At 42.0% G+C, this 23,825-nt stretch overlaps 1 protein-coding gene across 6 annotated transcripts in view; it reads left to right on the top strand.

Moving 5' to 3' along the window:
• NEDD4L (NEDD4 like E3 ubiquitin protein ligase) overlaps positions 1–23,825 on the top strand; it is a 301,987-nt gene that overhangs the window by 141,242 nt on the left and 136,920 nt on the right. The window contains exon 1 of one of the 6 annotated variants that reach the window (XM_037508468.2): positions 2,627–2,653. The exons of the other annotated variants lie outside the window; for them this stretch is intronic. The gene's annotated coding sequence lies outside the window, so the exon portion shown is untranslated. Of the gene's footprint in view, positions 1–2,626; positions 2,654–23,825 lie in introns of those variants that run through there. 6 annotated transcript variants of the gene reach the window in all.

Here is a 23,825-nt window from a genome sequence, read left to right as displayed (position 1 = left end):
GTGAAAAGACATGGTTAGCTGTAGAAAAATGGTTAACAAGAAATCTGAATTCTGTTTCCATTTTAAAAGGTAACTCTTGGAAAGAAATGATAATTTAATCAACACATTAGTTTGCTCAGGCAACTGTAACAAAGTACCTCGGACTGGGGGGGCCTAAACAGAAGGCAATTTTCTCATACTTCTGGAGCCTGGTATCAAAAGTGTCAGGAGGAAGATTTCTTCTCAGGCCTCCCTCCTTGGCCTGCCTGTGGCCATTTTCTCTGTCTCTCCTCATTGTCATCCACTATACCTCTTGTGTCTGAATTTTCTTTTTATAGGAGATACCAGTTACATTAGATTAAGACTTGCCCTAAGTATCTCATTTTTTTAAAAACTTTTTTTTTAAGATTTATTTATCTATCTATCTATCTATCTATCTATCTATCTATCTATCTATCTATCTATCTATTTATTTATACAAGCACTGGGTATAGTCAGAAGCACGGGAGGATGAGAGAATTCACCAGAGCGGAGAACAGAACAGGCAGACAAAGTACACTGCTGAGGGGAGCAGCGGGCAGAAGCACGGGAGGGTGAGAGAATTCACTGGAGCCAGAGCGGGGAGCAGAGCAGGCAGAAGGACCAAAGTACACTGCTGAGGGGAGCAGCGGGCGGCAGGAGAGGTCTGCGCGCCATGTGGGACCCTCGCCCAGCAGCCAGGGATCGAACCGGCGCTACAGAGGCTGAGGGCAGCTTCGCAGCCCAGTGCTCAACAGCTGTGCCACCAGGGGAGACCCTAATTATCTCATTTTAATTCAGTTACTTCTTTAAAGTTCCTCTTTCCAAATATAGTAACATTTGGGGGTGGGGGATGGTTAGAACTTCAATATGCTTTGGGGGGGGGTGTCACAATTCTGCTCATGTAACCAGGTAGCATTTGATGAAAAGTACAGGTGCTTCTTTCTGTCTTTAAGGGAATAGGCAACTTGTTAAATAAGTCATTTGCCTTGTTTAAGCATATTTTCTTATACAAAATACCCTCACTTCATGTATTCAATAGATTTCCTGGAAACTGCAATTTTACATGGAATGGTATATAGCAGAACCAGATGCTCAAGTACTATCTTTCCTTCAATAACTGCTGGAATTTGAAATAACACTATTCAAGGACCTGCTGCTTCATTTTATATTGTGGTTATTGTTTTTTCAACCTTCCAGCCAGTGTATAAATATGCAACACTGCAGCTCAACCTTATAATTTTAGATATAGTCAAAGAAGATCGTGTTCTTGCACTTAAGTGTAGTCTGTTTAGTACCTGCTGAATACTAAAAACTTGGGGTCTTTCTGTTGATTCAAAAATCCTGCTGAACATGTTTGGGACTGCCCTGTCTCTCTTTGGGGTATGTTTGGGGACTGCATTTCTAAGTTGCTGATGCCCACTTTCTCCACCAGCCGTCAGTGAGCCTCCCAGCCACCAGAGGTCACTGACTCCCCTGCTTATCTGTTGTCCCAGCACCTCCGCAGATCCCAGCCTCTGTGCACCTGTGGGAACTTGAAAGTCTAGTTTGGAGTTCTCTTTGGACCTGGCAGGAACAGTTCACCAGCTGCAGTGAATGTAGAGTTAGCTTTTTGCAACAAGTGGTGACACTAGCTGTTTCAGCCACAATCTGCTGGGGTGGCAGAGGGGGGCCTGACTTGCTTCAAGAAGCAAGAGCAAAGAGGAGTAGCTGAGTGCCAGGCACAAGCCAATCACATTTGCCTTGGGAGTTCAGGAAAGAGTCAGGTCAGTAAACTGTGCCCCTCACACCGTACCTAGGGCTGAAGAACCGAGGTGAGCTCTGCCTGCCTCACATATGCCCGTGACCTACACCTCAAGGCACCCAGCTGGTTCAACTGAAAATGGGCAGCCCATTTTCCTTCCCAATTCTGGAAACGTGATAGGAGTTTGGTATTGTAGCTTGTGTTGTGGTTGTCTTTGTTCCAGTCTTTTTTCCCCTTCGAGACTTTAAGCTCCTTGAGAACTAGCAAGTCGCTCTCTCTAACCTGCCTGGTGTGGGGCGCGGCATGAAGAGTGGCTGTGTCAGTTGTAAAGGGTGAAGGGCAGGTCTTGACTGCCATGTGTCCAGAAAGTTCAGATGCAGATTTAAGTAAGCAAAGCAGCCCAGGGGAAGTTACAGGAACTCTTGGCCCGTTACAGGGATGGGTACTGCCCGTCCTGCTCTGTAAGCCCTTCCTTGTTCTCTTTTGACCCTTTGAGAACTGCCCTTGCAGAAGTGATGCTGCAGCAGGTACCTTAACATTAGGAGTGTGGTGTGGTTATTTAAGCTATTGCTGAGCTGGGTGGAGTTACTTAATCCTTACGGTTGGGGTGGAGCTTGACTCAACTCCTTTTCCACCAACGAGCATTTCTTTCTAGCTGTCAGTGAAGTGAATCATCAACATAAGTAGCAAGCTGGGTGCCTTCCTGCTCAGTTGTGTTGAACTTGCCGGTGGCCTCCGGTGCCAGTAGAGGTGTGTGAGGGCAGTGTTTCCACGCCAGGAGAAAGAAGCAAAGGCCAGGAGCCCAGGGGCCGCCTAGGTAGACTTCCAGCTGTGTTCCAGCAAGATCTCCCCTTAGACGTTTCCCGGCAGGAGAGATGACTTGTTTTTCTTGAGCCTTGAGGACAATTATCGGTAAGAACAAAGATGCCACTGTTTGTTTATTAGGTGAACACATATCTGCTTTTGGCACAGATTTTGATGGTGGTGTGATATTGCTTTTATATAGTGCATACTAAGATTTCCCTTTATAAATTACTTCTTTTGGGAGCCAAGGGTTAGCTGGACCCGATCAGTTTTGCCCTCCTGTGTGCAGACAGATGGTGGCAAAGAATGAAACTTGAAAGGAATTGTGATGTGAAGCCTCCTGATTACTTACTCGCTGCTTCGAGAACAAAATGTACTCTTTATTCTAGAAGTGAAAACACAATAGATACCTTTGTTTTCTTTAAAAAAAATAGTGGGAAATAATAGACATTTAATTTCTACAAATGATGTTCTCTGACCTAGAAATCATTGGTTTGTGTTTTTCTTCCTGTTCTGTTTTGGGCCTCTTCTCTGAGTATTTCCGAGTTGGAAATCTCACTGTAGAAGGAGACACCAGCTGTTCTGACTTCAAAGGAAATCACATCTTGGGTCGTGAAATGATTTGCTCGGAGGATGATTCATGGTTTATATCTAAGTTTTTGGTTGGTGGTGATAGAAATCTTTCTACCCCTTGGCATTTGGCTTACATGACTTAAGCTGAATACTGTTATTATAGTTAGTTTGAGAAGCAAACATTAAAACCCAGAACATATTCAACTGAATTTTCCTTTAGGTTTTGCTGTCATTTTCCCACACTTACTAATAAGATTAACATGTGACTTTTTTTTGTTTGTTTGTTTCTATACTGTCTCATTTGATGAGTCATAAACTGTTAGCTAGTGTATGTCCATATGTTGCCAAAGCCTTAAATAAAGTTGAGTGCAGGCCACACCTTTATTTTAAATGAGCCAGATTACTTTCAAAAGAGTCTTCCTAATGTTGAGTGTTGCTTAAGATGAATGAACTTGAGACAATAAACATGAATCTACAGTGTTCAGGAGCAAAGCCTACCGTCAAATCTGAGTTGTTCAGTATTAAAATACTTGATTTCACACTGAGAAGTATTTTGTCTACAAGTATGTGAGGTAGATCATGTTGAAAAAAGAAAGCAAGTGCCAAAAGACAAAAGGGAATTTAAAGAACCTATGTGGTATCCACTTTTTTTTAAGATCACCTTAGGCGATCTTTAATTCCTAAGTGAATTTGAGTAAGAACATGGCTAAATCAAGAAGAGGGAAAAAAATGCTTTCTATTTAATTAGGAGAAAAGAAAGGGAAGAGATTCTCACAGATGTTACCAGTCAGAGTTATGATTTTTTCCCCCACTTCTTACAATGGCTTCTTTGGCATCTCATATTGAACTAAGTGTTGACTTAAAACAAGAAGTTTAGGACATGCTCTTGCCAGTGTGTAATACAACAAGAAGATATCAAATGGAAGCAGGACAGAATGATAGGAATTTGCTGCTTGAAGAGTATGCAAGTTTTATTCTAAAGTGGTTTGTTTGGTGGGTGTGGTGCGAGGGGAGTCCTGGATGCTTATTGACAATATCTTGGTGGCTGTTGACAAAACAGAGACTTTTGTGGTTATGATGCTTGTGCTGGGAGGGTTGTTATGGCTTTTTTGTTTCATTTCAGGCACTGTTTATTCCAGCAGTCTGTCCTTAGGGCTGATCCAAGTCAAGTTTCAGTGAGGTGAATGCATTTACCTGTCATTTCATTCACCTGGGCAAAAAACTCATCCTCCATGTCATCTCCCTCCTGGTGGGTTTTCGTGGTGTTAATGTGCTGCCAATGCAGAGGGCTTCCCATCCAGTGGGTCGCCTTGAAAGCAGCCTGTTTGGAGCTGCAGAGGCTCCTGAGGCCATTCACCTTTCGGGCGGTGGCAGACTCACACATGTTGTGTTCTCAGAATCTATCTTTGTTCTCAGCAGCTCCGAATTCCAGCCAGAGTCACTGGGCACACTTGAACCTACCATCAGTATTTGCGCTTGGCCTGGTATTCTGTACCCAGGAACATGGGCAGGCGGTGGGTAGAGGCAGCAGCTCACAGGTGTGACCCACTGACTGGCCAGCACTTGCAGGTCAGGCCTGGGGGAGAACAGCAGGTGCCCCCTGAAATCCAAGGCTACTTCGCCTCTTACTCCAGATAAAGCCCGAGGTCTCAATCGTATAGAAACTCCCTGCTTGTGTGGTTGCCACAACTGGATCAGCCCCAGCAATCACGGGATCTCAGATAAAACCATGAGCTGTCTTCATGCAGCTGAGACATATGAAAGCTATGTTTTCATCTTGGAAGTAGTTACTGGAAGAAGGGTTCAATTGCCAGCTCCTGATTGACATCACCCTTGCAAACAATGGATTGATTTTTCTCCTGGAGAGTGGAAGACTCTGGAAATTTAGGGACAGCACATCAGGCATGTGACTTAACATCCTCTTCCAGAGGCAGTTTGTAGGTTAGCGGCATCACTTCAGGTAAAGCGGAGACCCAGAGAGGAGAGATTCAAGTGGGGTGAATGGAGGTTCATAAAAATCCACACAAAAGCCCCGTTTGCAGTGATGTCAGCGCCCCACTTCCTTGCTGATGACTCATGGCCTGCCGCGGGCCAGATGGTCACATGCAATTATAACCGCCTCTGACTCAGGTCAGGCCTGCACACCCACTACGTCACAGAGGACATCTGGGCATGGAGTTTTGAGCAGAGGCCGCAGGGAGTCCCAGGGTGGTAAACTTCACCAGCCTTTGCCAGCATGGGGATTTGAACCCTCAGCCTAATGCACAGGGTCGAGGAGTTTACTTTGGCCAACACCTGCCAGGCTAACAGCCAAGCCCGCCACTCCCGGAAGCCTCCAGCTTTGTCAGGGAGATGCGGAGGCATTTTATTGTGTTGCACTTTTTCCTTCTTGCCTTGTTGGGGTGAGGTGTGCAGGGGCACCATTCCACGTGAGTTTAATGGGTAGACGATGTATTAGAAAGTAATTTGTTCTCTTTGGACTTTGTGCTTTCTGCTCTTCTATTTATGTACTATTTATTTTGACTTATTAACAAGGCTAGTTAAGACATTGGCTTGTTCATTACTTAAAAATAATTTGTCTTCTTTTAGGCCATTACTTACCAAATATTTGTGCCAGACACCAAGGAGTACTTTTTCCTTTATACTCAGTAGTTTTTGTTGAGTTAAGATTCTTGGAAGGTTGGCTGCTTTTTCCTTCTCTTATTCTTGTTTTCACTTGATTGCTTTTACTTTTTTAAAAAAAGATTTATTTTATTTATTTATGCATACAAGAGCTGGGGTAAAGGCCAGAGGTGCGGGGGATGAGAAGATTTACCGGAGACAGAGTGGGGAGCAGAACTAGCAGATATACTGAAATACACTGCTGAGGGGAGCAGCAGGCGAGACAGGAGAGGTCTGCTGCACCATGTGGGTAGCTCCCTGGCCAGCCAGCGATCAAACTCGTGCTGCAGAGGCTGCAGATAGCTTCATAGTGCTGAGACTTAACCTCTTGCACCACTAGGGAGGCCCTGATTTTTTGTTTAAATACACGCCTTAAAGGCCTTATGTTCTGGACCTAGTGAGGACAGCAACCAGAGACAGTGAGGTTTAATATGTAAGATTCATCAGATGGGGAAAATGCCTCCCTAATTTTGTTAACTAGCTTTAAAAAATTAATTTTTCAATATATTGCTCAGTAATGGGAGCCCACAAAGCAAAGGTAGAGTCGTTTTCCTCATGAGTGTGCCGAGGGAACTCTATTTCTGAAAGAAAATAATTTATCGACAAGATTATGTAAGCTGAAAGGTATGCATGTCAGAGAGAGGATGAGAATAGAGGAGCGAGTGCAGCTCTGTCACCTGTGTGGAGCTGCAGATCCCAGGGGATGATGCATCATCCTGTTGCGGGGATGTTACCATTAAAATTCCATTTTGGGTCTGACACAAGTCAGAAAGCCTCGATGACACAGCCAGCCTCTTAGCTTAGTGATAGCCCATTTAGGGAAAAGCACCCAACCCAGCGGTGAGAGTCAGCAGTGCACTCGTGGGTGGTGCAAGTCACTCCCCCCTGGCAGAGCACACCCCCAGCTTTCCATGGGCCCTGAACAGAGGCTGTCCCAGCTCCTGCAGGTGCCCAATCTCAGGTGTCACCGCATCATCATTAAACTGACTTCAAGTTGTGCTTTTGCAAGTCTGTGTTCAAATCTGCTGCTTTTTTTTGGGGGGTGGGGGTGGGGAGTAGAAGGAGTGTAAGCAAAGAATAAAAGTAAAAGGCAATTTGCAAACTCCCAAATTGAAATGCCACCAGGTAGCGTCTAAATGGCTTTCCGTCTTGATGGTGAAATTCATTTATGCACTGAGTACTCCCTGGATCTATGTGCTGGAGAGACCAGGATAATGAGGAGGGACTGAGAGCCCATCAGTGTTTGGGCCAGCAGGCTGCCCAGCCACTTGGGGCCACCTGCCTCCCCACCTGCAGGGAGCTTCAGCCTAGCTGCAGAGACTGATCAGCACCAAGTGAACAGATTATGTGACTGGGGCAAGTGTGAGAGGCTGTAAAGAAATCAGGAGAAGGGATAACAATGGCATGGGGGCAAGCTTTTATTCTTCTGCCTAGTAGCTCCTAACATTTTCTAGTTGGCTATTTTTGGACAGTGTGGAAATTGTGACTGACACTAGATAGTGGTAAAAACACTTGCTTAAAAGAATCCTTTAAAAAAAAAAAAAACATTCCCATAGAAAGCTCTACATTCTTGTTTCTAAAAGTGCAGGTGGATTTCCTCTTAGATCAAAATGACAAGCTATTTCTATGAAAAGAACATCTGACCTCATCAGACGTATTCAAGAATCATCTCCTGTAGTCAGTATCGGAAACTCAGGACGTCCGGGTCTGTGCCTTGCCCGCAGAATGAAGGAATTCTTCCGCTCTAGGAGAGGTGTGGCAGCCTAGATCTAGAGCAAAGGGGTGGACTGTGACTGTACCATTGACATGATAAAAGTTTTCTCATTTGCCAAATGAAGCACTAGAAGATTGTGTGACTTCTACTATTCAAGATCTCATTTGTGTTTTATGTTAAGATTGATTATAGCCACCGATGGGATCAAGCCTCATGATTTGTTACTATTCTGAAGCTGTAGGATAATATCGAGGTGGGGGCTGGGTGAATGTTTGCATATGCAGAGCAGTGAATTTATGAGACAGAGCTTGGACTTCCTGAATTTCTTAATCCAGCATCTCAGAATAAAGTCACATGTTCTGAGTGTCTCAGGCCACCAGGGTCAGGAGTTTCTGCACTGTGCTGGGGGCAGTGGGAGCCCATGGGGGTGTATTATGGTTCATAGCACTGCTGAGGACAAAAGCCCACCAAATTCTAAAGTAAAGGGTGTGTTCCCGTGAGAATAGCCCATATCAAAAAGACCAGAAATGAATGTCGGAGGAAGTGTGGAGAGAAAAAGAAACCCTCATAGAACTGTGGGTGGGAATGTAGACTAGTCCAGACACTATGGAAAACAGTATGGAACTGTCTCAAAATATTAAACATACATCTACCATACAACTCAGCAATTCCACTCCTAGTTATGTACCGCAAGAATACAAAGTCACTAATTCAAAGGGGATTGGTTAGATACGTGCACTCCTATGTTCATTGCAACAGTTTATAAAAGCCAAGGACGAAAACAATGTAAGTGCCCAAGGACAGATGAGTGGATTAGGAAGAGGAGCTCTATGTATTCACAATGGAATATTACTCAGCTGTTAGTTGTTGTTATTTTTTTAAAGTGAAATGTTGCCATTTGTGACAAAGTGGATGGGACAGAAGGAGAGATGCTAAGTGAAATAAATCAGAAATAAGAGGTGATTTCACTCATGTGGGAGATAAAGTAACAAAACAAAGGAACAGAGAAAACTAAACCAAAACAAACCTTTGAGGCTAGGAGAGGCAGAGGGTAGGGGTAGAGAACAAGGGTAGAGGATGTGGTAGAGGGTTATTGGTGTCTTGGTGGGTGTGGTGTGATAACATCTGAAGAGGTATGCAGCTATCACCCCAAATCATATATAGTGCTGTAAACCAGTGTTACCGCAATAAAAGATAATACGATTAAAAAATAATAATGAAGGGTGTGCTTACGTCCTCTTATGGCGGCTCCTGGTCAGATAAGCCGATAGAGATCATGGTTATTTGCAGTTGCAAGTGGCAGAACTAGAAAACAAACCTGGGTGTGTCTTCATCCAGAGTTCATGCCCCCAATTATATTGCTGTTCTTCTAAATCAAGTAAACCCAAGCAGGCATTCAAAGAGGAGAAAATCCTATCTTTGTCAAATGTGCAACTGCTATATTTTTGTGTGGGTCTTGCATCCAGTTAATGATTTCTCCTTTTCTTCAAGTTGCTGTTTCAAAATCACTGTTCCAGAAAGGTCCCTTGACCACTCTATTAAAACTGCAGACAGCACCTTCTTCCATGTCCCAGTGCCAGGCCTCTTTGCTACTGTGTTTTTCCACTGTCATTTATTCTGTGCCATTTGCCTCCGATCTCCCCTTCCCGAGTACAAACTCTATCAGAGTTCTACAGGGTTTCTTCCTTGGTGTGTCTGAGTCTCAAGCTTGTTTGCTTCGCCTGGAAGGTCTTGGCCAAAGTCAATTCCTCAACCCTGTTCATCTCAGTGCCTGAGACATAGGTGGTGCTCAGTAAATACTCGTTGCTTGAAGGAATGGGAGGGGAGAGCAGACACCGGTTCTCCCTGTGGTGTTTTGTAAGCCTTACTGCTCAGATGGGGGCCATGGTTTCTTCTGAGCTGTCAGTGCTGTGCAGTGAGCTGTCTGCTGGTCACCTGCCTCACCTTCATGCATTAGTGTAAAGGAATTGACGGAGCAGCTCTCACCACCCTGAAATGCAAGTCTAATTGCCCAACTTTCTTAACTGCCTGTCCTAAGGGTCAGAGTAGAACCCCCGCCTTCTGCTCTGCAGAGAGGTCTGTCCATGGGGGATACCTCTGCGAAGCTCCTTACCGTTCTTCATCGACGTAGCAAATGTTTTCCCTCTTGTGGGTTTTGCCTACCTAATTGCCACTCCAGTGGTGAGCATTTAACATGCTGCAGTTACATGCTCCTCTGTGGTTTTACTTAACCTTAATCCCTTATTAATTGCCTCTTGTTCAAACTCCCTTGGAACAGATTTCCCTTCACTTTCTGTTTCTGCGCCATGACTACTGGATTCCTTTGTTTCAGTCATGACGTGAGAAAAATAATCAGGAAATTACAAATGTGGCTGATTTATTTCCATCCAATTTAGTCCTATTTTAGCAGTACTGGAGTTGGCTACTGCCCAGTATATGATTCTCTGTTTTCCATGATGTAGACAAAGATATTTGTCTACCACAGAGCTTAAGATGTACCCCAGCCATCTTAACCCACATGCCATATGCCTAACCTGCCCTGGGGCCCTCACACACCTTTATAAAACAATTACTTGTTGCAGACCTACTATGTGACTGGAATGGCATATACACAGGTGACCGAGATAAAGTACTATTGGCCAGGAACTTCCAGATCAGCAGCAGAAATGGCCACTGAAGTAAACAATTGCCACACTGACAAACCTGCCAATAAGAATGAGATCTGGGGATTAGGAAGCCTTCTGAGACTGTTGAGATGGCCTTTGGGGTTGAGTGAGGGGCAGGTACAGGTGGGGAAAGGGCATTTTCAGCAGAGGAAAATGCCTAGTGTGTGCAGAGAACTAAAATTCAACCCCCTTGTCCAGATGCTTATAACACATGGAAGATGGCACTGGAGAAGCAGGCAGGGGCCAGAGTCAGGAGGATAAAGAACCAGTTCAGACTGGGTGATTGCCGTCCATGGTTTGTCTTGGGTGCTGGGTTAATATCTGGCTGCTTTAACAAGATGGGAAGCAAGGAGACTGGGACTTGCTGTGCATTTCATCCTTGAGATGTTTTGTCACTGAGCTGCTATGGCCAGAAGCTTCCTCCATTTGGTTGCCTGGTGTTCAAGCCTGAGGGGCTCATAATTACAGACTATAGAAGATACAGAGTATAAATCTAATTAGCAGTTAATAAGTGGTATTTAGCCAGAATAGTTGTCCACACACATACCATTTTCTCAAATTGAGATGGGGTGTCTCTGGGTAGGTTTTGTGTTCACTTGCCAGGAAACGAGCTGTGAGCAGGCACCCACCTGAACATTGAGTGCTGAAGCCTCAAACCAGTTTTTCAGTGCAGTTGCTGAATATTATTTCTGCAGGAAGGGGGCATGCAAACGCATGTTCTCCTTGCTTGGGGTCATCTGAACACTTCCGCCTTGCCCCAGTGAGGAGAGTGATGAGTGATCCTGAATCACTTTGTGTGACACCTTCTGCATCCCTTACATATTATCAAAAATAGACTTGATGTGATTGTGATCACTATGAATATCTCAGTCCATGTCAGCTGAGTAAAAGTTTGAGGTTAGTTACAATGAAAGCTTTCTCAATCATGTGCCTTTATGAAGGGCTGTTTAAGAACTTGGTGTGTGAAAATTCACTTTTATAGTGAGGCTTACACAACTTTATTTTCAAAGGAAACATTTTCAGCATTGCAAGGAATATTAGTGACAGACTGCAAAAGCATGAAAAATGAGAACTTGAAATGAAAACTTGAAGTGATGCATAATTAACTAGTGACCCAATTTCTAAATTTTTATTTCATTTGGTTGTTTTTATTGAGGTAACACAGGTTTACAATACTGTATATGCTTTAGGGAAATAGGTTTACACCTCGCAGATGAATGTTACCACCACCGAGCACCCATAGTCTTTTACCCTAGATCACTGAGCCCCTTCCTGCCTTGTTCTCATCCCCATGCTCCCTCCCAGTCTAAAAGCCTCAATTCTGCATTCAGATTCCAAGCATTTGTTTTGTCTTAGTTTTGTCAATTCGCTTTTTTCCTTTTTATTTCACATATGAGTAAAATCACCTGGTATTTGACTTTATCCTTCTCACTTATTTCACTTAGCATGTTCCTTCCAGTTCCATTCATGTTGTCACAAATGCAGGAAGTTATCTTTTTTATAGCCGAGTAGTATTCCATTGTGCATACATACCACATCTTCTTAATCTACTCATCTGTCATTGGGCAGTTAGGTGTTTCCATACTTTGGCTATTATAAATAAGGCTTCAGTGAATATAGTTATGCATTAATCTTATTGAGTTAGTGATTTTGAATCCTTGGTGTATGTACCTAGGGATAGAATTGCTGGGACATAGATTATGTGACCCATTTTTTAATATAAGCACTTTTTCTAGTTTGTAAGTGATTATTGGTAGTCTAATCAGTCTCTCTGGAATGAACTGTTTCGTTATTTTCTTGAGTTCTCAAAAAATATTTCAATCAATTAATATTTGTTTGATTAATAATATTCATATTATTAATATCCATTCATTAAATAGTCAAAAATAAGGGACAGAAGGAATATTTAAATTTCTCATGTAAGAATATATCAATTTCCTAAGCTGGTAAATAGGTGGTTTTACTTTTAGTTCATCAGAAGAGCTCATTCATGGTATTAGTTTTTGATATGTTAGTTTTTGGTATCTATTCTCTCAAAAGGACACAAGGAAATTGTGTAATAATTGTAATAATCAGTCATTGTTCCAAAATGGAGGGAAAAGATCAGAATTCCCTAAGCACATGGTCCTAAGAGTTCCTAGTAAAGGCTGACTTTAAATGGGGTGGCTGAAATTGATGTCCTCACAGTGGATGAGCTTGGTGAGCACCGTTGATGAAACTGATTAGCTACAAGTGAGAAATCAAGAGAGTGGGGCCGTGCTACTTCAGCGGCTCTATGGAAGACCCCTTCCTTTCTTCTCCTCCCTTCTGGTGTTTTCTGGCAATGCTGAGCACCCCTTGGCTTGTGGCTGGCTCCTTCCTCATGTATTTTCATTGTCTTCCTGTATACATGTCTGTCATTGTGCAAATTTCCCCTCTTACAAGGATACCAGTCTTTTGGGATTGGCACCCACCCCAGAAACCTCATTAGGTCACATTCCAAGGCCCTGGAGTTAGGACTTCCACTTAACTTTTGTGGGGGGGAGGGAACCACAAATTAGCCCATGACATAGGGAGTGGGTGAAGATGAGCCATCCCATCCTTTCTGCATTCAGCCCAGTGCCAAGTTCAAGACCTCTGCCTCAAGGTTATCCTGGGGTCTCCTGGCACCCATTTCACTAAATGAGTGTCATACCTGGGGCTGCCTCTTCAGAATTCTAGAAGCTACCACCTCTCCCGTTACCTCATGTGAAGGAAAAATTCCTTATCTGAGAGAATCTTGCCTGTGAGAAGATAGGTTCTTGCAATGAAAATTCGAGGACTAGTCTTGGGGTTAGCTCCTGGGGTTCCTCAGTCATTACCATCACTCCCACCCCTGAGAAGTCTGGAATGTTCCGAGATATACTAAAGGAAGCACTTAGGACTTGCCCTACGGTAAACACTGGAGGAGAGAGGCTGATACTTAGGTGCATGGGAAATGTTTACTGGCATACGTAACCATCCTTGAATTTCCTCTCCTCAGCTCAGAAAATTGACCCTGAGGCCTGCTGACAGCAAAGCTGCTGTTTGCCAATTTTTGTGGCCCGTCCCATGTCCTCCTCTAGACCCCTGCTCAGCAGGGTCCAGCTCCATGGTGTCGGAGGGGACAGAGCACTTCGCCTGAATCTCTGGTGCTGAGAGAGCTGATGGCGGGCCTGAACTGTGCTCTGGGACTGGACGACTTGTCCAGAGTTAATTAAAAGTTTCTTTTCCCCCCTGTTTAGGTAATAAAGACCGCATTCCCTGAGTGGTTCTTTACTTGAGAATTTGCCCTCTATTCCAGTCAGGCAGAGCTCTGTGTTGGTTCTAGTTTGGCATCAAGTTCAAAGTTCTCTGCTTGGTCAGCACTAGAGTTCTCTTCTGTCACATGGTGTGCAGGTGGGATTCATCAAGGAGTGGACTTCAGGTGACCCTGGAGAGCTTTGGAAGTCTGCCTGTGCTTGGTGATTTCAGGTTGATATGGATTTGTACCTGATTTTGTAGATGCCTCACTTGATAAATTGGAGATGGAAAAAGTTAAGTTATAAAAAATGAAATGTAATTAAGCAACAAAAAATATCTCTTTGCAGTTTTGTTTCAAGATGAGGCCATCTTGAGACAGATGGGGGCTGTGGAGACTATTGGAATGTTTCCATGATGAATCTCACTGACTTCATGATTTCTCACAGGGTTAGTATTCTCTGTGACACAAAACTTGGTGGTGACTTGGCTGTGCCCAGCATGGTTGCCTTCTCTGGCTTTAGAGATAGTAGATAGAGCAAATTTCCTTTCTCTTTTTGCAAGAGTGTAATATTGCCCTTTAAGAATCCACTTGGAGTGTATGGTTTCCAAGAGCTGCTTTGGGGGTGATTTAGCATTTAGTTTCCATGATCTTTTGGGATCCACAGGACTTCTAAGACTCAAACCTGTTGTCGACTATTGATAGTACAGGATTCTCATGTCAGCAGGAGCCTGAAGGGATATTGGAAGTGCATCCAACTTTCCTCTCTGGTGGTTAAATGGGAGAGCCATGTAAATTTCTCCTCAATTGTAGTAGCCTGTATGTATCTGTTATCAACATTTTTGCCTTGTTCGTTGAGTTTCTTTCTATACTACCTCTTGCAATTCCTGTCCATTTTAGTTCTACAAGTTCTAGTTCATTGCACTTTGCACCAAACAATTTACACAAACATTTATCAGCTGAAAACACTTTCATAGGCAGGAATTCTGCACAATGTATGCATTTTCATCTTTGCACAATGTATGCATTTTCATTTTGGTTATATTCCCCATACAATTGCACCCCCCCCTTATTTTGACTCTAGTCCTTCCTCTCTCCCCCCAACCCCCGCCCAGTAGTGTGCCTCTGGTTTATAGTTGCTTGTTGATTTTGATTTTTACTTTGTATTGATTAGTCTTTCTCCTGGTCCCTTATTTAGGTTTTCTAAATTCCTGCTATGAGTGAGACCATCTGGTATTTTTCTTTTTCTTTCTGACTTATTTCACTGAGCATGATCCCTGCTAGCTCCATCCATGTTGCTGCAAACTGCATGTGGGTAAACGTCTGATTTTTGATTTATGTCGGTTTTTTCAATTCAATACGGAGGATAGCTAGTAAAATATTTAAGATCAAATGAAGACTGATAATAACATGGAATTTAATTTCTGGGAAATTCAAAAGTATGCGTGCCATACTCAGTATGTTCTCATATGAATTTAGCTCATTGGATATTCTTCTGGGACTTTTTTAATGAATCAAATACACACAAGTAACTTATTGACAAAGACCAAATGCTCTCTTAAATAACTGTAGGGCTTTAGTGCCTGTGTGTGGATTTAAAAGCAGCTGTTTTAACACATGGAATTTCTGTCGTGGAACCACATCAGGGATTGTGATGGGAAGTTACAGGGGGGTAAATCATTACATAGATTTTTATTCAGACATGGATTTTTAGGAATATTTAAAGTTCATGTAACATGGCTTTATCTCTACCTATTTTTGGTATAAGTATGTGCTCCCGTGGTTATAGTTTATCTAGATTCCTTAAACTGGGATCCATGGATTTCGGTGCTGGGAAATTAACAAATGTAGCTAGAAAATGATTAAAAATAACCTCTGAGCAATCCTATAGCAATATGAAATTAATGCTACATATGTAGTTATTCTTGCCATAATGGTCTCTCAGGAGCACTGTATGATTTTGAGTGATCAAAGTAATTTTAAGTTTGTCATGCCATTTCCAATCTGAGAAATTTGTGTTTTTATCTCTGGATGGATTGTTCAGAGGCTTTCAGTTCTGCGGGCAGTAAACCTTTATGGTCACTCCCAGGTTACTGAAATTCTCTGTATCTGTGGCTCCTGAGTGTGCTGGTGTGCTCATGTATTCCTGAATTACACTTTCAAGAGACATTCCTGCAAGTCTTGTAATCAGTTTCGAAAATTGATATTCTCTGTCCCAAGTGCACAGATTTGAATTGTTCCCCCCTTAAATGTGTGCATGGGACAGCACTTGAGGATCTCGCCTGAGAATTTTAAAACTCCTAAAGAGGTAATGAAGGAGATTCTGAGTGTTGTTGTGGTAATTAAATATTCCTTCATGGGCACTATTGGCATTATTCTAGCAATGATGGAGTATATTTTACCAACAGGATATTTAACAGAGATGTCAAGAATGCTGGGGCATTCCTCTTTATTCGCTGTGCGTATATACCTTTTTTAAAAAAAAATTCTTTGAGATATTTTTTCCGTTACTCAAAAAGGAGGTAGTAATGAAATCGAGATTGATATTGAAAGTCATAAATGCCTGTTTACCTACCTATATCATTGGCACTCGTGATCTTGTTTAACTTGAGTTTTCTAGTTGCTGCCATTTGTCATGATTACCACTGGAGAACTGGTCCCAAGAACTAGCTGTGCTACCTCTCAGCCTCAGCATCCCAGATAAATAGTAACATGTCTGTATCCCTTGGAAGATAGAAACGAAAGAAGGAAAATACTATGGGCACAACAAGGCAGTAAAAACCACTATTTTACACTTTGGTATCTATGTCATGTAGTAGTTTTTTTGCTTTCACAGTTGTGATAATACATAATTTAAAGAAAACGTTTGTTTTGAACAAAGCTCAGGTAATATGTTAAATCCTTCATTAATACCATTTTACAGGCCATGTAGCATTTCATACGTGCACATACATGGGATGTCATCTTTTTCTTGTTCATTAAATGGGGACATTAACATCCTCCTTGCTGGAGTTACTCGGCAGGCTGGAGGTGGTGTATACATAAGGCACCAAGTAAATGCTTAATGCATGATACCAGAATTTATTACCTATTCATAGCTTTTCCTGGTTTTAGATTTTTTAGAATAATCTTAAAAAATAATGAACTTTAAGGGCCTCCCTGGTGGCACAAGGGGTTAAGACGTAACCTCTGAAGCTATCTGCAGCCACTGCAGCACGAGTTTGAGCCCCAGCCAGGGAGCTACCCACATGGCACAGCAGACCTCTCATGACTCGCCTGCTGCTCCCCTCAGCAGTGTATTTCAGTAGCTCCACCTGTTCTGCTCCCCATTCTGTCTCTGGTGAATCCTCTCACCCCCACACCTCTGGCCTGTACCCCTGTTCTTGTATGCATAAATAAAATAAATCTTTTTTTTTAACAAAAGAACTTTAAAAAAATGAACTTTTTTGAGTTCTTACATATGTCCCCAACATTCATAAAGGGCCTATCTATGTTATATGCGTTCTCTCTTGTCTGACTTTAGTTCTCTGGAGTCTTGTTAGGGGAAGAACCTGTGTCTATTCATGACTGTTTCCTTGCTCCCCACTTCTTTCACCTCCCACTTCGTGCACACCACAGTCCTTGTATATGGTGGACGCTACCTGATGGTCTCACTCATAGCAGGAATCTAGAAAACTTAAATAAGGGACCAGGAAAAAGAATAACTATAAGAAAGAAAATACCAAAATCAACAAACAACTATGAACCAGAGACTCTATGGGGGGTGGGGGGGTGGGGAAAGGAGAGATTGGGGTCAAAATAAGGGGGTTGTAATTGTATGGGGAATATAAAAATAAAATTTAAATGAAAAAAAGAAATTAAATCAATTACTGAACAGTTTCTGTGTAAAGGGAGTGCATTTGGTTTCCCCCCTTTCCTGTGACTTCGACTTGTTATCTGTCGTGGCTCTGTTACAGTGCTAACAGCACACAAGAAAGAAGCATTTTCTTACTGTCTGTTAAGTTGCCCACTTATGGGTAAAATACATAATAGAATCTGCTGGAGATGGAGGCAGGTCACAGTGACCCCTTTCTTTGGTTATTGTGTATTTCAGTAACTTATAGGTGAAAATTGACCTTTTAGTGAGCAATGCTAGCAGGAGATAAGAAATATTGGGTGTTTTTATTTTTTTCTTTAAAGAAACACTAGCTTTAACAAACATTTTAAAGACAAAATCTGTTAGCTTAAATACATTTGTTGTTAGTTACAAAATGTAATCAGAACTATGTATATGTGTGTGTGTGTGTGTGTGTGTGTGTGCGTTAGAAATAATCAGATGCTCTTCCTGGCTCCCAGGGGTCTCTGTGACCCAAGGTTGAGACCCTCAAGTGACTGGTTGCAGATGACAAGCAATAAGATTCACCAGTTTATTAAAAGAGAATGTAAGACTTGAGTCACCAAGCAGGGTTTCAAGATACTGGGAATCTTCTAGTTGCTCCAAACAACAAATCCATAACTGAAGTATCCCAAAGTATCATTTTTTTTTTAGCAACTTTATAGAATATGCTTGAGATTTTAAGTTTCAATGCCTCTTTTACTGGCCTCTAGATGAACTGATAGCTTTCTTGCATTTGTTGAAAGATTGTACCTGTTTAAGAGAAATGCATTGTTAAGGTAAGTCTTTGGTGAAGAGGAATGCATTTCAAAGTACACTTCATGCCTTTCAGTAAATCTCAAGCGTCACAATGTATGTGTTTATTTTCCCCAAAATCTTCAGTAGTCTTCCATTTAAAGCAATTTTCTGGATAGAAGAAAATATTTGAGGCCCTTTTGGTTTGTTATCATTGAGCCATGAAATTATAGGGTTCACTGCCTTGTTGAGGAGTCTATAATGGTTGAAGCATATATGTAAGTATTATTGCTATTTTCATAATTTTTGTATTTAAAAATAGTTCTTGCTCACAGTAGAAATTTAGGGGAAAAATCCACAAAGAAGAAAATAAACATCATTCATTAACATATCATCTAAAGAAAACAGCTATTAAACTTGAGCTATGTTTTTCTCCATTACTTTCAAATATATGTATAGAATTAGTCCCATATTTAGATCCTACTTATTTTTTTAGGGCTTTACCATGGTTATTTTCTCAAATTTAAAAATACTCTTTGAAACCATGAATTTGTTGGTTTATAATATTCTAGCACATGATTATACTATGATTTATTTAATCACATCTCTATTGATCTAGAAAGTTGCTGCTAATTTTTTCTTATTATATGATGTTGTAATGAGGATCTTTTGCAGATAAATATTTGCTTGCATCTCTGATTATTTCTCTGGAATTGCTCTTTAGAAATAGACTGGTTTGATCAAATGCATACTCTTTCAGTAATCCTCATACCTACTACTATATTGCATTCCGAAGAACTTGTAATAATTTCTTTCCAGTTGTAGACATAAAATGTCTGCCTCTCTTTACAAAGTGTTTTTTTTTTTTCATCTTTGACAATTTGTTAAAGACTTGAGTTTCAATATTAATTGCAGGTATTCATGTTTTATTTCTTCTCTCATGCTTTCTAGGTATTTTTCCCCTTATTTTATATTTCATAAGTGTTAATTACTATTGAAATCTGTAATTTCTATAACAGTAAAAGTGGAAGGAATGCAGAAACCTTCAACATGACAGACTTTCTATTGAAACTTTCTTTGAAATAGGTACTTTTTAATGTGTTTACTACATCAGGTAGTAAAAATAAATTCGACCTGCAATGCTATAGAGAATGGACATGAGCTCTTTGCTCTTGGCTAATAGGGAATAGAGACACCATCCTTTTAGTGACTGCCCAGTAGCATATTGAGCAACTTTATATGTAAAAGCATTTTCTCCCTTTGGATTATGTTTGTAATGTTACATGGACAAGGTGTCAGCTGATGGACCTGGCCACAGTCTGAACATAATCCACCTTGAATGATTTGCCCCCATGGAGGCAACTCTGCCCTTCCCTTCATTGCTCTGCCTTCTTTAAAATATGTGGATCTTAGCAAAGACTGTTTAGTCTGATAAAGACGAATAATCGATACAAAGATAGCCTTTGCACATAGAGATAACCTACTTGTATGTATTTGTCATAGAACACTTCAGCATGTCAGAGGAAAGAGTCAATGTAGCCCATTAATAATATGTAAGGTTAACTGTTCTTGCCTGGGGCATCCTGGGAGGCTGAGCAGTCGGCAAAAAAACAGTCTTACTTTTACCTCTCCCTGAGAAGTGACCCTTTTTGCACTGTTTTGTGTTGTTGTTGTTGTTTGCTTGCTTGCTTGCTTGCTTGCTTGCTTGCTTGCTTAATGGGGACTAGAGTAGAATGAGACCTCTCTGAATTCTTTAAACCTAGTTGAGGCCCGTGCAGGCCGATGTCCTGGAGTATCTCTATTAGATATAACTGGAGCAAGGACGCCATGCTGAGAATGTAACAGTTACAAAGCCCTTCCTTCAGAAGTCTTGCAAAATTAGGATGAATTGTTTTTGACCAAAGGTTTTCTCATGAGAGAGCTAGTATGTGTGGATGTTTTGCCAATTGTCTTGACATCTGTCAGACCCCTTAAAGTTGATTCTGATGACCAGAATCTGTCTTCTAGCCATTGATCTCATGCCAACTGTCCAGTGTGTCCAAGCTAAGGTGATGTCACCCTTCTATTTTTTTCTACCCCACATAACATGATCTTATGTGTGCAGATGAGGTGTCTGTTCCAGAGGATACATAAATGTTTGTGGGTTTTTTTTTTCAACCTGAGTAGTTTTATCTTCTGTATTTAACTCAGTGACAGATATGAGGAACATAAGATCCTTCAGGATGAGTCTCCCATTTGCCCAACCTAAACACATAGCTTGGAGGCCAATTCTGAATTTCAGTCTTCTAGTTTAAATAACAGTAAATCATTAGGATTCTCTAATGACAATTAGCATTGGATATGCCTTTGCAGACTTACATACAAATGCAACCTCATGGACATGAACAGAAAATTCCAGGGCCCCTACATCTAAATTGCCGAGAATGCCCTATAAAAGGACCTTGTTTATAAAGGGAAAGGCATAAGAGCAGTGCCCTGGACTTCACTATCTTCTTTCAGAATGCTAAGGGCCCCCTTGTCAGTGGGTGCAACCTGCTCCTCTGGGGGTGCCATTGTTGATCCAGAAAGGGATTGAAGCCCCAGATCCATTTCATTGCAAGAGACATTGTGCCTGGTCACCCACACCTGAGAGTGGAACTTTGCAGTCTCCTTTCTTCCTGACCACCTCAGCACGTTCCCTTGGCTGCCTGGCTGTGGAGTACACCTTTGGGTGTCTCCCAGTCCTTTCTCTTTGATTCTCATCAGCTGTGTGTTTAGAACGTTCTCATTTTTTTTGGTGCAGAAGTCTCCCAGCTCATCTCCTTGCCTGCTACTTTGTTTCCTTGTTATGCATCTGATCATGAGTCTTCCCCATTTCAACAGCTCCATGTGATGGTGGCAGTGGTGGTAGTGTGGTGGCTAACATTTATTGAGTGCTTACTATAGTAGGGCCAACATGATTCTAATTTTAGTTTTCCTCAAAGCCTCCTTAGAAAGAAATTACTGCTGAGGTACAAAGACTATATGAGTTTTTCAAAGTCAGACAAATAAGGGGGCCAGGATGGTGCCCCAGCAGTGACGGCCAGCTCTCCACTTGCGTGTAAGAGTCCCTTTAGTTTCAGGCAGGACTCCCTCTCCAGCTCTGCCATTTCTCCCCAAGCAGGTGGAGAGGTTTGCTATCCCTCAGCCTGGCCTCAGACACGCACATGTCTTCCTCCACACTCCTACCACCCTTTCTGTCTTGGTTATTGCTAAGGTGATAGACTTTTAATGCCTTGTAGTAAGATAGTTAGAAGCTTGCAATGTGCATATTGAAATATCAGCCCAGCAATGATCAAAAGTGGTTTTTCACACTCAAAACTGTGAACTTCACTCTCTAGGTCCTGATAGAACCTTGTGGCAGAGATTAGGGTCTTAGTCCCCTATCTCCAATATCTTTAGGAAATCAATCCATGTTTACATAGGATGGGCCGGGCTATTATTTATATGAATGATAAAAAGTGAGTCTGAATTGCTCTGAAGTTCAGAATATTATAACTAAAAGAGAACATCCAGTCCAGAGTCTGATGTGGAAGTCCGATTGCAAAGCAGACTGAGATGGGCACGGTAGCCGGCAGATATCCTGAGGTAGTTCTGCAAAACTCACACTCTGTGGAGTCTGCAGTTTGGAAATCACTAACATAGTCCAACTCCTCGACTATGGAGATGTGAGAGTTGAGGTTCAGCATGCTAAAGTGACTTGTCCAAGGTCACACAGCAATTATTTGGAGTGTTGGGCCTCCCTGGTGGTGCAAGGGGTTAAGCACAGCACTATGAAGCTATCCGCAGCCTCTGCAGTACAAGTTCAATCCCCGGCCAGCCTGGGAGCTACCCACATGGCACGGCAGGCCTTTCCTGACTCACCCGCTGCTCCCCTCAGCAGGGTATTTCAGTTAGTCTGCCTGTTCTGTTCCCCATTCTGTCTCTGATGAATTCTCTACCCCTCACACCTCTGGCCTGTACCCCAGTTCTTGTGTGCATAAATAAATCTTAAAAAAATTATTTGGCGTGTTGAGAAGAAGATAAAATCCCAAGGTGAGACTTCCCAGAGGTAGGCACCTAGCTGTTGTTCTTCCTCCACATTATAATAGTGCAGATAAAAACTAGGTGGTGATAGCAACCATAGTACATACCTTTTCCAACATAGCAGAATTCTGGGAACTCTAGCCCTAGATCTCCTTCCAGTGAGCTCTCTTGGTAGCTGAGCAGTACATATTTGCAGCAAGGTTATATGGCATGCATTCCGAGAGCTGGGTCCTGGAGCAAGCATGCCTATATCCTATCCTTTTTCCCAGAAAGCTGCTTGATTTCTTTCATTTTCTCATCTGAAAATGTGCCAGGTTTATAAGGTTGCAGAGAGGATCTAATGATAGTGCCTGTGAGTATCTCGTGTGGCTGGGTTCAGGGTTTGTGGGAGTGATGATGGTACCACTTAGGTGGTGCTGGCAGTGCTAAAAGCTGAGGTGGTACTGGTTACTGTTCAGGCTGCTTTGGCATCTGCCTCTTTTTCTGATGTTTGACGTCCTGTTCCTTATCTTAGCTTTATGCTCCTGCTTTCACCTTACTGAAATGGAAAAATGTTGTCATGCTCACTAAATGTAGCTTCTAGAGGGTTCTGGACTGTTGGAGATGCTCCCTGGTCACCCCCATCCTTAGCTTGCTCCCTTCCATCCTTTCTCACAGCTTGGCCTTTGATTCTCTCTTCACGCCAAATTCTCTTCCAAAAAGTTTCTTGCTTGATGGTTCATGGGACTGCCTAGGTGAGCTCTCAAGGCATGCCCCAGACAGGCCTTCCTTGTTATAATTGGAACATGTGGGAGACTTTCAGACTCAGAGAACTCCTCACCTCCCCCCAAATTGCACGCACCACTTACCATGAACTATTCAGGGGAAACAAACTGAAGTAAATGAATGATTAGTAGAAGAATGTGGATATGCTATGAAGCGAATATGTCGCTCTTTATTGTGGTTATGTAATAGGCTGCAGTACCTAGCCCAGGAATGTGGAATAGCTGGGGGTCAGCAGAGTACAATGGGGTCACTATAATGGGGGCTGTGTGCATGCAACTCCATGGTATACTGAGGACCAGTTCCAGAGATAACAGATAACTGGCCTTGAACTTTTATTTTTTAGCAATCTCTTGGTAGCTAGAAATAGAAAATTAGTTTCTATAGCTAAGAAATAACTCTTTTCAAAAAGCATCAGTAACAGTGGTTCTCAGAATACAGTTTCTGGATCAAGAATATCAGCATCCCTGGGGATGTTACTTGCAACTTCTAGGGTGCACCCCTGGACCTACTAGGTCTTTGGGGCTGGGGATCAGCAGTGACACCCCCAATTCTGATATGCCCAAGTCTGAGAGCCACTCGACTCCTGATTTATCTATCTCCCAGACCATGGCTTTGATAGGAAGATGTGTGGGTGGTGGGGGAGGGTGGTTGCTCTGTAAACCTGCATTAGGTGCTGGCTCTTGATTCATCTTTATTCCAAGGTTGAGGTGTCCAGATAAGGAGAAGTAGGTGCATCTGGTTCTATATTCTTTGATCAAAGAATATCTGTAGCTTGTGGATAAGAGAGAAAGGATTGACTGATACATTTTTCTAAAATCAGAATGTTAAAAATGAAAACTCATAATAGATTTAAAAAATCTACTCAAGATATAAACCACATAACTGCTTAAATTCTGTCACTTTTTAGAATGTAACTTCCATTAACATGAATTTTATGGATAATACTATATATAAAATACATATATATACTATAAAAATATGAATAGTAGTTATTTATATACTACATAAAT

This window comes from Talpa occidentalis, unplaced genomic scaffold (genome assembly GCF_014898055.3).
Source record: "Talpa occidentalis isolate TD23 unplaced genomic scaffold, MPIMG_talOcc4v2.1 talOcc4.13, whole genome shotgun sequence".
NCBI lineage: Eukaryota > Metazoa > Chordata > Mammalia > Eulipotyphla > Talpidae > Talpa > Talpa occidentalis.
Note: the sequence above shows the minus strand (reverse complement) of the source record. Positions and strands in the feature narration are given on the sequence as shown.